Below are 12,644 nucleotides of genomic sequence, written 5' to 3'. Positions count from 1 at the left end.
AATAGTTTGAACCTAGATATCTGTATTCAGTACTTTTCTATTGCTGTGATAAAACACCATGGCCAAGGCAACTTATAGAAAGGAGAACTTACTTGGGACTATGGTCCCTAAGGGACAAGAGCCCTTCATTATCCATCAGGGAAGTGTGGCAGTAAGCAAGCATGGTGGCAGAGCAGCTGAAAAATTACATCTGGAATCACAAGCACTAAGGAGACAGCAAACTGGGAGTGGCGTAAGTCTTCAAATTTCTAAACGCACACCCCCCGTGACATACTTCTTCTACCAAGGCCATGCCTCTCCAGACAACACCAACAGGGAACCAGCTATTCCAATGCCAGAGACTGTAGGTGGCATTCATCATTCAAGACACCACAGCATCCTATTTGTTTGGCTAATGCTCCTCTCAGAAGCTATGGTTTCTAAAACGAAAATCTCAGGGTCAGGTGTAGGATACTTCCCTATAACTTATTGTCCAAGAAGACATCAGAGGCCCCCAAAACAAAACAGGGTATTGCAATTGCTCTTGGTTCCCACCAGAACTAGATGGCAAGACCTTGTTGCTGAAGACATTACTCACCTTGGATACAAGACACAGGAAAGTAAAGCTGGAACGGAAGTAGAAGTGTCCTTCCAGCTGATTCACTGCATTAAAGCACCATGAATGATACTAGAAGAGAAACCATCAACAGCATTACCCAGCTATGGACCTTACAAAACTGACCTCCCTGGCAAGCCATGCCCACTCGTACAACAGTCCCATGGCTCTTCAACATTTCTATTGAATCTCAGACCTGCATCATGAAAGAAAATACACACATGATACTGTCAACCTACTCAAAATTTTATGGATGGGAGAGCACAGGCTTAGGGGGAAGCCACTATTGGGGTTTAGCTAGATGAGCATGTAGTCAAACTGTCCTGTCAATATTGATGTTTGTTTGTATAGACTAACATTACCCTCAGCCTTGGTTATAGAAGCTTGTTGTGCTGAGGTTAATGCAGAGACCCATAATTGGTCAAAGTGATGAGCATGAATAATAAAAACCCAGAGACAGATATTGTGGCTAAAGCTGAAGATCAGAGAAGCAAAGCAGCCACCTCTATCAATGCTCAGACCAAAGGTGTGATCCACTGAACCTCAGACAGCTCCTGACTGCATTGCTCCTCAGACTGCACTGAACTGACTACCCCCCCCCATTCCTCTCTAGTGCTGGGATTAAAGGCATGGGATCCCAAGAGCTGAGATCACCTTTGTGTGAGCTCTGCTTGTCTTTTAGACGGGGTCAGTTTCGTGTATCTCAGGGTAGCCTTGTACTAACAGAGAACAGTCTGCCTCTATCTCATGAGTGCTGGAATTAAAGGTGTGAACCACTACTGCCTGGCCTCTGTGGCTAGCTTTGTACTCTGATCTTCAAGCAAGCTTTGTTTGTTATCACTATACTCTGTCCTAGACCGAACAGATTTTATCCTTCTGAGGCCCAGAGAAAAATTTAGAACAAAGACTGGAAAGATTTCCAGAGCTGGAGAATGGGGAAGAATATCACGCAGTACTATCTCTTGGATGTGATATGGCTATAGCAATCATAAGCACACAAAGCAGGTGTGATATCTGCATAAGGCCTGCATGGATAAAAGGACATGATAGAAAGTGGAGAATTAACTGTGAAGAAGAGTCATCAGAGGGGAGAGGGGATAAGAAAGCAAATATGATCGAAATATATTGCATACCTATATGAAATTATCAAAAATTGTAAAGGGGGATAGAAATAAGACCTTTAGTAGGTGACTGGCTATTCAGGGCTCTATTCTAATGAATAGGTTAATGCCACTGTCAAAGAAGTTGAGTTTGTTCTTGGAGAGCAGGTTGCTACAAGAGCAAGTATGGCTGCTCATGTTTTCTCTGCTTATGTGTAATGCCTCCTGCCATGTTATGATGACAAGAGAGCCCTCACCAAATGCAGCCCTTGATCTTCACCTTAGCTTCCAGGATGAAGAGACAAGTAAACCTTTACTGTTTTATTTAATTTGTGATTTCCCATTACAACAGCAGCGAATTGTCTAAGTCACATTCTCTTTAATTTTTAAATTAATTTGTGCATTTATTCAGGATGTGACACATGCCACAGCATGCACGCAGAAGTCAAAGGACAAAGGAGACATTACTCTCTTTCCGCCATGTGGGTCCCTGGGCTCAAACCCAGGCCATCAGGCTTGACAATAGGCACCTTCACTCTCTGAGCCATCTCACCGGCCCTGAGATGTATCTCTTGACTTTAATAAATTTCAACAGCATCAGAGATAAGTACTTTATCAATTTAGGTGAATAATATTTGAAAACTACAGTGACTTAGTAGTTCACTTTATATATGTGAGAAAACAATACAAATTATATTGTATTACAATATATGTGGTTTGGTGTGAGTCCAAATAGAGTTTTAATAGTGTTTTACACATCATTCCTTAACTGGTTTTGTTCTCAAACTGAATTTTACTTAAGTTTTATCACCTGCTTTCAGACACTATATTAACTTAATCAACTGTCTAATTTAATATCAATCCACTAATCAGAACTCATTTTGTAAAATTAGGACATTAATTTAAAAATAGATAAGTTTAGGTCTTATGTTAGAATTGGATACTTTTGGTGTTGTACAAAGAAGCATATAATGAAAAAGATGTTACCCAGCAAGGCAATCTTTTTACAAAGAGGGGTTTCCACCCAGGATTACCCAGATAGTCCCTTTCTTTTATCCCTAAGGCAAGGGGAAGCTTGGACGTTCCTCATTGACTAAGGCTCATCTTCACCATCTATTCCCAACTAAGTGGCAAGAAAAGGGGGATAGGGAAGAATTCAGAATTAGCTACATCTAGATGTTTAAGCATTTCAGGAATTCAAGGTAGCTGATTACACCCAGTCAAACAAGCATATCTGACAAAAAATTAACAGGGAGAACATGAAGAGAAGCAGGTACACAGCCACTTAAACCTGTTTGTAGGAAAAGAAATGACCAAATCTTTCACATTTAAAATAATTAAAATAATCACCAAATTCGAGCCCTGGCATTTACATATTACCCAGTGCCCACCAGATGCTAATAACTATAATTTAAACCAAGGGCTGACTCTTGAAGTTATACCCACTTGATGACCATGGGCAACTAAATGGGAAATAGAGAACTAACATGGAAACACATTCGTGGGATGGGAGTTTCTTGATAGCATAAATCATGTACCATATGTCATTTAATTATTCATCCCTCAATAATGCTTTTGAACATTGTACCCTAGAGAGGATAGTGGACTCTGCAGACTCAGTTAGACACAGGGTTGCAGGACGGAGGAACCTACAAGGATGGACACCTTTAGAGTAGATCAGCACTCTCCTACTGACCCAGTGATGTAGTACAGAAGCTTAGTGGTGAGCAGAGAATGTACTTAATCTTTTCTCAAGGAAACTTCCATGTGATTAACTCTTACCTTAAATTTGCCTCATTTAGCAAAAAATTTTCTTGTATGAATTTTAAGAGTGGAATGGAAATTATTGCTCAAAGTCTGTATACATTTTAGTATGGGTCTACACAAAACCTTGGTCATTGGTAAAATATTTGTTATACTACATATTTATATATTTAATACTAATAATGAAGAAAAGGCCATGAGCAGTGATTTCTCATGCTCATTTCAAGTACATAGTAAGAAATCTATCAGTCTCCCTTGGCCACTACATCCCCACGACTCAAGACAGTGGGAACATAGAAATGTTCAAAGATTATTATTCGGCCATCCTTATTTACCTGAGTTATGTTAATAAATATCTAGTGTTAATAGGGTTAAAATGACAATATACAGATGAGTCTTTAATATGTTATAACATGCTAAATTTTTGTGGATTTTCAGGAATTTTGATGAATAGTTTTGGTACTTATGAACAATGCAAAATCACAGATAGCATCAAGTAAGGGAACAAATAATGAAGAAATGTTTGGCTGCCCTCTAATTTTACAAGTGAAAGGGAGGAGGCTCAGGCAGTTTGTTGGCTTGCCCTCCCAGTTTCTCAACAACATAAGCTAGAAAGTCAGACCCCTTAAATTAATCTTCCTGACTAGATGTGCAGCATTCTACACCCCATGGTGGAAGACTTTGGTTCTTGAGAATTAACAAAAGAGTATGACTATTTCTTACAATGCTGTGGTATTGTCCCATCTCTAAGAGTTCTAGATCAATGTAAAAACAAATACAGTTATATGGCTGGGAAGATGGCTCAGGGGATGACTTGATAGAGGAAGTACTTGCTTTGCAAGCATGAGGACCTGAGTTCAGAGCTAAAGAATCCACATAGAGCCAAGCATGGCAGTGAATTACTGTATTCCCAGCACTAGGAGTGGAGACAGGTCCATTCCTGAAGCCCACTGGTCAGCCAGTCTAGTGAAGCAGTCAACCTCTGCCCTCCACACACATGTGTGTATATACACAAAGGGAGTTAGTTATATGCAATAGTAACTATAACATATGTACTGACCCAGGAAAATGGTAACGTCAAGTACAATTAAAAATACACAAGCCACATTTTATAAATATTTGATGATAATGATGTTTGACATCTATTTGAAACCCAAGTAAACATGAACATGGTTGTGTTACATAATTTCTTTCTTTCCTTTGGATGGATATGTAGGGTAGAAATCTCTCCATACTAAAGTGTTTATTAAAGGAAATGAAGGAGCTGGCTGTCTCCTCTATAAATGTGTGTTCTTTTACTCAACAAAGGTTCTCCAATTTTTATGGTATAGTGTATTTTTAACCAGTTCCTGATTCTGTAAGGTGTGCCCCATCCTCCTAAAAATAGTAGGAAAGAGTTGGGACCAAGACTATTTGTAATTCAAGTTGACCCCACTAGAGTGCACCATGTAACCCCCAAAGTCAATATAACAGGGTAAAAAAATTTGAGAGGAAACCATTAATCATAACTCTGGTGGTTAGGGAGCAATTTCTAAACATTAAGTAAACTTGTGCATGGCAAAATAGTGACTTGGAATCTTCTTAAGAACAAGGTCAAATGATTTATATTTGCTAAATATATAACATTCTGTAACAACCAGTAACTTGGCTCTAAGGAACACTATTCCTTAGAAAGGAAAAATGTATTAAAACAGGTCTGTCACATAATAAAGAAGTATAGACTGCTTGGTGGACAGGGACATACTGAAGATTTATACCAAAGGCTTGTTGGACATCAAATGACATAATGCTGATGAAAGAAAGAATGTGTATGGAATCAGAGAAAAAATGAAACCCAGTACCAGAAACTCTGGGTCAACGTTGAGACAGAAGTCAAGGTCAGCTGAAGGAACATGGAGCTCAAGATTGGTTCATTCTAGTTATGTATTACCTTAAACTAGAGAACGCTCCCAGACCCCGTGGGAAAAGGTACAGAAAACGAGAAGCCTGACTGATCTAACAAGACAGGGCTGGAGAATATGCCAGGACTCAGGAAGAGCACTGACAACCCTGACACACAGTGTCACCCTCTGAACTCTTGGAAAGCTGGTGTTCCAAATACTAGAAAAGTGAAGGAGGGGAGAAAAAGACAAGGAATGTGGGAGAATGGAGGGGGAAGGAGGAAAAGGGGGGAGGGTTGGAAGAAGCGGGGGAGGAAAAGGAAAGTTGATATTGAAGAACATGACAGAGCAGGGAGGAGATGCTTAAGCTTTTAAAAGAAGAAAACAAAGAGGATTGGTTCTGATAAACCCAGTCAGAGAGGCTTTGGCCCTACCTGTCCTTTCCCCCAGTTACCCAAACCCTTGCCAGGAGACGCTTCATGTTCCCGGGCACTGCTCCTCAGGAGGAGAGTGTGGCTGAGGCTCAGGAGAAGACTAAGAGATGTCAGTACAGATGGTTTCCTGGCCACAGTACTCTGCAAAGTATCATCAATGATCATAAAAATAAAATGCTTCTGCAGTCGCATGGTCCAACAGCTGAGTGGACCATACGTGTAAAAAAAAAAAAAAAAACACCAAAGATTTGCAAAGAGAACCAAAGAGCATAAAAACAGACTAATCAAGAAGACATACATGGCTGCACATCTGTATATCCTCCAGCAAGTTTAAAATTAGCTCTTATCCTTGAGTGGCTGAGTCACAGTACTCACATGCCCAGAAGTAATAGCAAATTATTAAATGTTTGTGTTTATCTTTACTATAAGGGACTTAGACTTAGCCATGTATACTACAGGAAATAAATGATCTCATTTAAATTGCTGAACATAATGAATAAGACTGAAAGTTCTGAAGATATTGACACTAGGCTTGTATTTTGTAAGGAAAATGTTATTATCTGATAGTTCAAGTCTATCTCTCTAGATGATAATAGAGACAGGTACTTACAATTCTGGAAAACTATGGAGTTTGTCAATAAATTTGGTTGAGCGATTACACACACCCACCTGAGCTTTGTGATCTACTGGGGAAAATGGTATTTCCCAGGGAAGGTCTGAGGTCCTATGGTGGGATCAATGGTTCAGGGCACAGATAAGAAACAACTGAGGAGCTTTGTGTGTGTGTGGGCGGGGGGACTGATATGAGATATCCTTCTGTATGTTGAAAATATGTGTTGCTTTTATTGGTTGATGAATAAAGCTGTTTTGACCAATGGCCAGGCAAAATATAGTAGCTATGCTGAAAATTCAAACAGAGTTATGGAGAGAAAGAAGGCAGAGTCTGGGAGATGCCATGTAGCTACCCAAGGAGTAACATTCTAGAGCATCACCAGTGAGTCACAGCCTCCTGGTAATACATAGACCAATAGAAACGGATTAATTTATAAGAGAGAGCTAGCCAGTGAAAAGCCTGAACCATTGGACAACAATTATATTTAACATTAAGCCTCAGAATGTTATTTCATAAGTGACTGTGTGGACCTGAAGCAGGAGGGAAACTGGTCCTGTAGGACCAGACAAAACAGAAAAACACTCAATGATAGAGTACACAAGCAAGAACCTTCACAGAGTGGGACAGATTACATTCTATTGGACTTGTTGCCGTAAGAAACCCTTGGCATGTGGAATTGCAGACTCATTTAAGAAATCATACTGAATTGTGTTACTTGGACCAATGCTATACACCCTAAGAAAACAATGACAATAGTAGTCTACTTTTATTTGTATGCACATTCACATATGTGGGGATGTGTGTGTGTGTGTGTGTGTGTGTGTGTGTGTGTGTGTGTGTGTGTGTACATATGTTCTCCCAGAAGCCAAAGGCTGGCAGGAGTCTCCCCATTGACTCTGCACTTTGTGTACTGATGTAGGAGTCTCTTCCTGAACCTAGAGCTTACAGATTGGGCTAATCTAGCTAGCCAGATTGTCCCTGGGATCCCCTCTTTTCTAAGTGCTGGCATGGGTGATGGGTGAATTATCATGCTCATTGAGATTCAATGTGTGTGTTGGGGATTCAAACTCCAGTACTCATGTTTGCATAGCAGATGCTTTATCCACTTGGCCATCTCGCCGGACAAGACAGTGCCAACTCATAATAATTTAAGTGGATGTCACAAAAACTCTGAGACGAGATAGGAATTGTTGGTTGTATTTAAGAAATCGAGCAGGAGCTATAGAGACGACTCAGTGGGTACTTGTTACCCTTTCAGAAGACCTGAGTTTGGTTCATAGCACCCTCATGATGGCTCACAACCAACTGTAACTCTAGTTCTGGAGGATCTGAAGCCCTTTTATGATCTCCATGGACACCAGGTATATACATAATGCACATACATGCCTACAAGCAAAACACCCGCACATATAAAATAGAAAAATGGCTCTAAAAGTTAAGGGGAAACCAAAATACATCATCTTTTTCAAGTCAGCACTTCCTCAATTTCTTTTGCTGTCCTGCTAGTTTTTCAAGTGTCTTCAAAAAAATTCTTCATTGACTATTTCATTCAGTTTGAGATCTATAGCAGTGTGTGTGTGAGTGTGTGAGTGTGTGTGTGTGTGTGTGTGGTGTAAACTTAGTCATAGAGGGCTTGCCTTTCATGCAAGACCCTGGTTTGTTCTACAGCATTACAGAACAAAACTCTGTTGCATGATTCAAAATGGGAAAAAGTACAAAATTAAAGAGATGTCAGATCAATCTATGAAGGGAAAACAGAAAAAAAAGAAAAGACCTCCTTTAAAGTGAATGCATCTTTATCTATGATATAGTACATAAGGAAAGGGGACAACCAACTGATGGTACATGCAATAGGTCTCTATATTTTAATAGATATAGATAAATAAGTAGATAGCTATAGATAGGCAAGTGTATTGATCTTGTGAACAGTATATAGGATAAACAGACATACCAAAATTAGTTCAGGTAAACTATACTTATAAAGAAATGGCAAATACACAAATTCTCTTATTTCTTCCTTTTACTTCCTAACTTTCTAGAAGTATATTTTGCATTAAGTTAAATAACAATGTCCATGCCTTCAGTATAGTTTAGGATGTCAGAATGAATGACTTAGAAGAGATTCGCCTGCTGCCCTTTTGGAGTTGGTGGGTTTTGTTTTGATTTTTGTTTTTGTGTGTGCTTGTGTGAGTACATACATGCTTGCATGTGTGTGTGAGTCATGGCTGTTTTTCTCAGTGTGAAATGGAGCAGAAGGCAAAATGCAGGCATTTTGCAGCCAAGCACATCACTTGAGGCTCTTTCCTCACACTGCCCAGTCCTACAGGTGCTCTCAACCTGTTCCCAGGAGCCCGTGTGTTGGAGAGTCCCTCCAGCAGGAGTGGTTCGGTACACCCAGGGCTCACTCTATTGCTGCACCATTTGCCTTGACTCCCGTTTTGTCTAATTTTTTCCTTTGTTCATTCTTCCCTTTAACCTTGACACATCCACAGTTCCTAAAGGTCAAAGCTTGTATGTTTCTGATTAATTGTATGTGTTCCCGCCGGATGCTATACCCAAAGTCCTTCTTTCTGAAGATTTCTTGAGGGGTCTTACACGAGGGTTGGAGACAAGGATTACAGCTCTGTACCTGGCATCCTGTTTGAAAAGCTGTGTTCATGGCTCAAGCATAGTGGTCCTTGAGTGGAGACACTCAAGATTTAGCAATCCCCCAGCAGGCTGATAGAGGTAGTATAGTGATAGAAAGTAAAAGTGAATGTAATACAGAATGCTAGACAGGTAAGAGTGACCTGGGCAGTGGCAGCAGGCAGCGGGATGTCTGTCTACAAGATCAAGTCTCTAGCTTATTGCAAGACACCCAGTGCCTTCCTCTGGCCTCTGTGTGAACAGGCACAGATGCACCCACCCCCACACACAATGCACATCCACACGTATATCTGCCTAACACGCATTTTTAAAAATATTGTTTTGAAGCAAGATGCCTTAGTGCTCACGCCACCGACAGTAAATGAAACAGGTTCAACAAATGGGACCCGAGACTGGCAGGAGTTCTTTATCAAGAATTAAAGACTGCAAAAGAACGCCAGTCCCATGCTGAGAATGCAAATGCAACAAGAAGCAACTTGCAACTTTGAGACCAGAAAGAAAATTTATTAGAGGTTTAACATTGAATCCCAACAGCAGAATCAGGAGGCAGAGAGGACTGACCCCAGAACTTGGAAGTGTGGAAAGAGCTGGGTCAGGAAGAGGCATAGAGAAAGAGTAGAGGTGAGGCCCAGAGATGATGAAAACAAACCAAGAAACCAAGGAACAAAACCAGTATAATTGCAAACATTTAACATTAATATTAAAGTCACTTCAAGGAAACACCATTTAAAAAGTCAAAACTTTTCTCACTATCCTTGCGAACATTTTGGAGTTTACAACAATTGCTTTTAAGTTAAAAAAGGAAGAAGACTGTGAGTGTTAGCCTCTGCTTCCATCAGTCACTGGATGAAGGTTCTAGGATGGCATATAAGGTAGTCGTCAACACCCACATCTAAACATTGAACTGAACTCCTGGAACCCAGTGACAGAGAGGGAGGAATGATGAGCAAAGGGGTCAAGACCGGGTTGGTGAAACCCACAGAAACAGATGACCTGGACAAGGGGGAGCTCATGGACCCCAGACTGATCCAGACTCCCTGAATGTGGGAGTCAGCAAAGAGGCTTGGACAATCTATGGGGCCTTGGGCATTAGATCAGTGTTTATCCCTGGCATACAAATGGACTTTGGGTGCCCCTCCCACAATGAGGGATGCTCTCTCAGCATAGACTCTTGGGGAAAGGCCTCAGCCCTGCCCTGAAGGAAATGACAGACTCTGGATATCCCCCAAGGAGGGCCTCATGGAGGGTTGGTGAGGTGGCAGGGGAGGAAGGGAGGGAGAGGGATTGATATGTGAAGCAAGCTTGTTGCTAATTTAAATAAAAATAAAAAATAATGTGATTGGATGGCATATGATGCCACTGGCAGTGGGTCCAAGATCTAACTCTAATGCACAAAGTGACCTAGTGAATTCAATTATGTATGAACCGATACCTTGCTGAGCCTAGACATAGGGGTGTGGGGGTGGGTAGATGCCTTGGTCCTGCCTCAAAAGATGATGGGACAGATTTAGTAGACTTCCTTGGAGAGGCCTTACTCTCTCCAAGGAGTAGATGGAGGAAGTGGGGGAAGCAGGAGGAGAGGGGGAGAGGAAACTGGGATTGGAATGTAAAACATAAATTAATAAAAAGAATTTTTTAAAATGTCAAAAAAAAGGAATAAAGCAAGGCAATCAGGGTGGTTAAAGTCTTGGCAATGTAAGTTGCATAAACCAGAGTTTCTGTACAGTATCAGAGAATTCAGAGTCCTCTTTTCTGTGCGTGCGCACGTGTGTGTGTGTGTGTGTGTGTGTACATGTACATGTGTATGCATGTGCAAGCACACACACACACACACCAACTAACAAGTGTTTCTTACAGTAGAATTTCATAACCCAATTAAATAATTTGGTCCATATAAAAACAGAAACCTGGAGGCCAAAAAGATGGGTCAGTGGTTAAGATCACTGACTGCTTTTCCAGCAGACGCATGTTTGATTCCCACTCCACACATGGCAGCTCACATCACCTGTAACTCCAGATCTAAGGACTCTAGTGCTCTCATCTGACCTATGAGGTTACCAGCATGCGTGTGATGCACACACATACATGCAGGCAAAACACTCCTGCACATAAAATTAATAAATAATTAAGAAAAACAGAAATCGGGGCTGAGGAAATGGCTTAGGGGGTAAAGTGTTTGCCACAAAAGCATGGGGACATGAGTTCAGAACCCTGACACCCATGTAAAGAGCCAGGTGTGGTGATACACACCTGTAATCCTCACACTTGGAGGCAGGTGGCCTCGACAGGGGATTACTGACCAACCAGTATAGCCGGCTGGTAAGCTTGGGGCTCAGTGAGGAAGCTTAACTCAAAAAATATTGTGTGGAGGCATAGAGGATTTTTCATGTGCACATACATGTTTTCTCACCCACTCCACACATGTGTGAATCAGAACACATACATACACATACACCACAGTCACACACACACACACAAAATAAGTTTTCAAAATAATTTTTAAAAGTTGTGTAAGATTATTAATTATATCATTTCCCCCCTTCTGTTTCTTCCTTCCAATTGCTCCCATACACTCCTACCACAGCTATCTTTCAGATTAGTGGCCTCTTTTTCTGTAATTGTTGTTGCATGTGCATATTTGCTAGCATGGGTAGTACCGCAAAATGTGTCCATCATTGACAGTGGGAAGGGAGCATGAGGATTCTGGGAAAACTGGAGTGATGGAAAAGCATGACCCATTCAGGAGATGGGATACCAAAGACAGAAGTGACCATCGTCTGGATTTTCTGTGCCAACACTGCATCTTTAGAATAAGCTTTGTGCTTTTCACATCCTCTTTTTGGGTCATCCTGTCGGTTTCCCTCTAACTGTTAAGGGCAGATCTTAACAGGAAATAAAGAATTTAATGGTCATTTCAAGCAAAGCAGTGAAGAGCCTCTGCATGCAGACATTATCATCAGATTTTCCCACTTATAACTCACACAGGAAAACATATTTCAAAAGCTAAGAAGAGGGCCAGTGAGATGGCTCAGAGGGTAGAGGAGCAAACATGCAATCCTGAAGATCTGAGTCCTGTCCCCAGACCCACAAGGTACAGGGGAGAATAGACTCCAGAGAGATGTCCTCTGGCCTCTACACACATGCACCTGCACAAAGCTAGAGTGAGGGGGGATGTCCTAAAGGGAAGATGATGGGTAGTTTGGAAGATGATGGGGATTCTTGATTTTTACATTCAACCTCTTAATAAAAGTCACATTGTATGAGTAAATAACATTGCAGAATTTTCCATTATAACTTTTAATATTAACATCACACATGACAGTTCATCACTAAAAGATTTCTACGTGTGTAATTTAGAGAGATTTAAGCTTTCCCTGTTGATTTATTAGTTCACATGAAGAAGACATCATTTATCATAGCTAAATGTAGTGAATACTAATAGTCACAGGACCAGTAAAGAGCTTTGAATGGCGAGTATTGTGAGATGTAGAAAGGACATTCAACTCTAAAGAACATGGAGGACAGTTATAGATATGTTGATCATGACTATTCAAGACTAGCTTGGAACTTGGCAAAGGAAAGAGAACTCCCTATTGTCCTTGTTTTGAAACC

The sequence above is a fragment of the Mesocricetus auratus genome, unplaced genomic scaffold (genome assembly GCF_017639785.1).
Source record: "Mesocricetus auratus isolate SY011 unplaced genomic scaffold, BCM_Maur_2.0 Super-Scaffold_100691, whole genome shotgun sequence".
Taxonomy (NCBI): domain Eukaryota; kingdom Metazoa; phylum Chordata; class Mammalia; order Rodentia; family Cricetidae; genus Mesocricetus; species Mesocricetus auratus.
The sequence above is the reverse complement of the archived record's forward strand: the minus strand, read 5'-3'. Positions refer to the sequence as shown.